At 57.6% G+C, this 5,326-nt stretch overlaps 1 protein-coding gene and 1 long non-coding RNA gene across 2 annotated transcripts in view; one reads left to right on the top strand and one right to left on the bottom strand.

Annotated features, from left to right (window-relative positions):
- The window catches only part of SIAH1 (siah E3 ubiquitin protein ligase 1), an 8,794-nt gene extending 4,047 nt beyond the window's left edge, over window positions 1–4,747 (bottom strand). The window contains exons 1-2 of the mRNA XM_005880311.2: window positions 1,756–4,747; window positions 1,396–1,535 (exon numbers count right to left, since the gene is read on the bottom strand). The gene's annotated coding sequence lies outside the window, so the exon portion shown is untranslated. The remainder of the gene's footprint in view (window positions 1–1,395; window positions 1,536–1,755) is intronic.
- LOC106723729 overlaps window positions 1–5,326 on the top strand; it is a 13,022-nt gene that overhangs the window by 2,188 nt on the left and 5,508 nt on the right. The window lies entirely within an intron of this gene.

The raw sequence follows: 5,326 nt of genomic DNA, 5'->3' as shown, positions 1-5,326 counted from the left end.
CCAGCACCCCACCCGGTGGGGCTCAGTCCCTGGACCCCCGCTCGCTTAGATTTAGGTTGGCACGTGCGCCACAGTCCGCGTGGCTTCACCCTGAGCCGCACAGGACAGCCCCTCCCCGCACCCGCTCCACCAGTAACCACCGACCCGCGCCGGGCGGTTCCTCAATTCTAACTCGCTTCTCCATTTCTGCCTCGGCCCATACTTCCCCCGCCACTCCCCAACACTGCAGTGCGAGCAGCCCCACCCCCCACACACACCCCGAGTTAAACTCCCACGCAGCCCCGCCCGGGAAAGCCGTCCTGAGTGGCCTCATTAAACAGCAGCTTGTTTTGTTCTCAGCTTTGCCCTCGCCCCGCAGAGCCCGAGGCTGGCATTGCGTCAGCTCCGCTCGGAGGAGCCTGTCATTAGAGCAGCCGGGCGCCTCCACCCCGCGGGCGGGGCCTGGGGCAGGGCCTGGCACCGCCCACTTTCCCATCAGATCCCAGCTCCCATGGCTGCCGCCCTATCAATAGTGTGTTCACCAGCTCAGCTTCTCTTATTTAAAGCGACATAAACATGCGGAGCAGAACACACTTGTAGACTGCGGACAAATTAAGTCATTACTGCCTACGTCTTAGCTTCCAACATCTGCATTCAGACGGCCTCGGGTTCCTAAGGCAGGAGACGTTCGGTGCTTTAGGCAGGGAAGCTCTTTCCAAGCAGAATCAAGGCAGAACCCAAAGGTGTAAAACAAGCACAGGGAGTGCTGGTTCCTTGAGCAAAAAGTTTCCCTCTTTCCCCAAACTCCTAAAGGCCCCGCACAGACCCTCCTGCCCGTCTGCAGTCCGTCCAGGGACAGCCTTCTCCGCGAGCGAGCGCCTGGGGCAGTGCCAGCAGAGTGCTTAGTGCTTAGGGTCGCCTACACCTGCGTTCACGCTCCCCCTCCCCCCTCCCAACTGTGAAACGGGACGTTTCCGGCTTGGTGGCTTTGTCTGGATTCAGGAAGGTGGGGACCTGGCTATCACAGGTCCAAATCCCAGAGGGTCCACCTGAGGCCTCCAAAGCCGGGTGACCCACCCGGCTCATCAGCTCAGCTCGCTGGAGACCCAGACCCAGAGGTCCCGCCGGACCACGAGGGTGCCTTCCGCCTGCACAGCGACCACCGTGTTTGCTGAAGATCAGCCGCCCGTCACTAATGTCCAGTGCAGTGAACCTCAAAGGGATGCCTCAACTGGGAATAACAGTTACCTACACAGGCTTTACAAAGAGCCTAACATTTCACCAAACCACATACACCAAGACACGCTAGAGGGGCCAAGGCAAGCAGAGGCCACAACCGCCCAGGAGCACTGGCCACCTCCGCTTTCTAGAGAACATCCCTCCGGCCCCTCGGACGGAGTTTAAGCAGCGTTTCACCTCAACAAGAACAGTTGCGATTCAACTTTAGTGTTGTCTTAGCGATTTCAGAGCATCTGGCCATTGCTCTGCCTTCCACATGCAGGAGATGGGCTGTCAGTCTCGATTTCATGTGGGAACCTGCCTCCTGTATTAACTGGCTGAGGAAGAAGTTCTCTGATTAGTCATAGCCGCATGCCTGGCCCCTCTAATAACCATCCTGCTGTGCTACCACCTCCTGCTCGTCCACAAATGCTGCAGCATCAGGCCAGCCAGGCCCCTCCGAGGGCCACCTCCCACCGCTGGCCCCTGGCCCCGGGAGCCTGTGATGTGACAGCGGCAGCAGGACGCCAACGCCGCTGCTTACAGAGTAAGCTTCACCTGGAGCAACAGGCCGACCGACGTGCATGCGTTGCGAGGCCTCCTGCAGCAAGTTCCCGACAGGACATGCAGGGGAGGCGCAGGCGGCGAGAGCGAGCAGGAAGCCTCCTCCAGAAACGACCCGGGCCAGCTATCTGGGCGGCAGGAGCCGGGTGGTTTTTAGCTGTTTCCTTCCAGGGGACGATAGAGAAGCTGCTGTATAAAGATTAGTCTGAGAAATGGGAACACAGTCAGTAACCTCTGCATTCCTAAGAGTGGAAAGGCCGGCTCAGGCTCGGAGTGACCTGAGGAGCTGATGCTACACCGACCACAAGTGCTCCCGGCAGGAGCTGCAGCAGGAGCCACGAGCCCTCTTCCCACCCCTTCCTCCCGGCAGGAGGGGGCGCAACAGGACCTGCACAGCCCTGTCCTCTCGCCTTCTCAAGCCTTTCCATCCTCCCCTGGCATCAACCTCTCCCCTTTCTCCTGTGCGTTCCACTCTCGCTGACACCGACACGCCGTCTCCATCCACGTCTGTGGCCACACACAGCTGCCTCGGCCTCACCCAGGCCGGACGGCTCTCAGGCCTCAACTCCACAAATCAGAACCTCAGGCTTTTGTCTCTGCCCCGTCCCACCCCTTCTAGCCTTTCCTGTCTTGGTAAACAGCACCATGACCCACAGGTGCTCACGCCAGAAACCACTGCATCCTTCCTCCCTCGCCGCACATCTAACCATCAGCAAGTCCTGTTCATTCTGCCTCCAAAACACATGTCGAGCCCACCCACTCTCTCCTCTTCCTGCCACCCCCGCCCCAGGGCGCAGGCAACGCCTCCCTGGCCAGTTCTCCAAGCAGCCAGGGCTCCAAAGCCACAAGGGGGGGGAGTTCCTCCCCTCAAACCTCGGTGGCTGCTCAGTGCCCTTCCTCGCCCCTGCCTGGCTCTCCCCTCCATGGCTCCAGCAGCTCGCTCTTCCGCCATCCCGCCCTCCCGCCGCAGGGCCCGCCTGCTCCTCAGGGCTCCCGCCATCGCCTTTGTTCAGCAGACTCCTGGGTGGTACACATCACAACTGTACTCCTGTTCACGTCCCTCACAGAGGACGCGTGGTAATATTTGGAGAAACTGAGTCACTTACTCAAGTGGTTTTAGAATTATTTAAGCCCTTCCTTTGCACTGTGCCTTTAGATGCCAAGCAGGCACTGTCCCTGCTTTCCAGGGGCTCAAAGTCACAAACTGGGAAGCGACAGAGCCACGGGCCCTTCCAGTCCAGCAGGGCTCACCCTCGGAGCCACTGTCGGGGGACACGGCGGGGGCCACACGTGGAACTGCTCTCAGTGGACACTAAGGCGTGGAGAGAGGCCAACTCCCCGCCCGAGGGGCACTGGTGGGCACGGAGAGACCGAGGACAACCACGAGCGAAGGGATGTTCCAGAAACGAAAAGAATCCAGTGTGAAGGCATCAGCCATTCAACCACTACCTCCTGAGCACCACCTGCTTGCCGGACAGACAGGGTCCCCCAGGGACCGCCGTCTACTGGGGGTGAGCGCGGGGAGCACAGAGAAACCTCCAGTCCAGGGGAATACACGCTACAGAGGGCCACGCGGAGAGAGGGCACCTAAGTCAAGGTGGGAGTCCAGAAGGACTAAGGGTAGGGGCCTAGGCTGAGGTCACAGAGCTGAGCCGGGAGAGAGGAGCAGGGCACACACAGGCACCTGCGACACCCGGGGATTTGGCAGGAAGTAACGAGAGCCAGCGCGGGGGCTGTGCCGCCCTGTCCACATGGGGGCCTGGAGCCTCATCCTGACAGCCCTGAGCCACTGCTTAGACAGAGACCCAGCGCAGCAGACCCCGCGGAAGGCAGAAGAGAAGGGCTGAATGTAAGGGGGGGTGGGGGAAGCAATGCCAGGTTTGAGATAACCGGACGGAAGAAGCGCCCTAATACATAAAAGTGGGATCATATGTACACGTGTCAAACTCATAACATACAATATTTCGAGTGAGGCAGAATGTCAGGCATGGACTTGGGTGACATGTGTGGGTGCAGTCACAGCTGTAACAAACCAGCCCTCTGGCGGAGGAGCTGCGAGCAGGCGGCTGTGTGAGGGGAATCAGGCCCTTCTTTTCTGCTGCGCCTCGAAATCTGCTCCTAGAAATGAAGTCGTTTAAAGACGATGACCTACAGGCCAGAGAACATGTGAGTCTCGAGTTCAGCAAGCAACGTGCCCCCGAGTGTCCCCGGCACACGGACAGGAGTCGGTCGGAGCAGCAGGCAGAGCCCTGCCCTCTGCACAGAGGCCCGTGACGACACCCCCGGACCCACGTCCCTGCAGCGCGGTGCAGACATCGCCACTGAAAGAACAAGTTCACGAAGCGTCGCGAAGAGGAAGATTCATCCCAGGTTGTCTGGTTGTTGTTTGGAGAGGGGCGGGGGGCTAGGGTTTCATATAGTAATTACGCTTGTAGTGAGGTCTATACCAGAAACATCCAGAACATTGTACAAGGGACGCACGGAAAATCCGTAATTGTAGTAAAAGTCTGACAGGCTTCTTGAAGAAAGAAAACCCCATCTTTAGAAACTGAGTCAATCAGCTGCTTTCAAATAGAAGCGGTCACTCTGCAAAGCTCCTAAACTGACTGCGTTGCCCTCCTTATGTAAGACCTGCTTTCAAAACAGGGAAAATAAAGGCCGATTCTTCAATTATGTCATTGCCGCCACAGCTAAACATTCGCTTTGTAACTCCAATTAATTTTAGCCTGGTTACAATATTCTTAATGACATAGAGCAAAGAGTATTGCTCTACAGCAATTTTATAAGAATTTCCCAGAGCTTAGAGGCAACCGATGTGAAGCTAAACTGAAATAAACTTGTTTCAGAATTTGTAGTCTGTGGAATACTTATCCTGAGAAGTTCCACGGCTATTAATTTACTTCGGCTGAAAATATTAATGCTGCTAAAGCGCGCTGGAAAGGCGCCGAGACGCATCACGCAGACCAAGTCTATAATATAAAGAAAATATGTGGCAAAGCAAACTCTGGGGATGCAACTCACCATTCCAGGTCACAAAAGTCTTATCTTTCATTTCCAGAGCCAACACCACCACCAAAAACAAACTACACCCTTTGTTTAATCCACTTTAAGTCTCAGAATCTACTCGTCCCAGAGTCCTCCTCACGGCTGACCGAACCCCCTCGTCCCCATCGAGCCCTCGCCTCCCGGGTGCAACCTGCTGGCGCGGACATGGGTCCCCAGGCTCCGCTCTTCAGGAACGTCCCCAAGGGATGGCGACCAGACACCTCGCCCCCCGGGGACACCTCACCCCGTGGCCGCCTTTCACTCCATGTGACTTGCATCCCAGCGCAAGGGGCCCTGTCCCCACCGCTTCCCAGGGAAACCTCAACGCCCACCATCTCCAAGCACCTGTCACCCTGGTCCTCTCGGCCTCTTGTTTTCGTGTCCGACAACAAAAGGCACCAAAAGGAAAACCCAGGAACTAACCGCTTACAACGTGACCTCACGCGCTTCCCACGGCCCCGCCGGCAGGAGAGCCGCCCAAGTTTAGCAACAGTATCAGCAGCCCCGCAACGCGCGCGCC

Source organism: Myotis brandtii, unplaced genomic scaffold (assembly GCF_000412655.1).
Source record: "Myotis brandtii unplaced genomic scaffold, ASM41265v1 scaffold633, whole genome shotgun sequence".
NCBI classification, from domain to species: domain Eukaryota; kingdom Metazoa; phylum Chordata; class Mammalia; order Chiroptera; family Vespertilionidae; genus Myotis; species Myotis brandtii.
The sequence above is the reverse complement of the archived record's forward strand: the minus strand, read 5'-3'. Positions and strand labels throughout refer to the sequence as shown.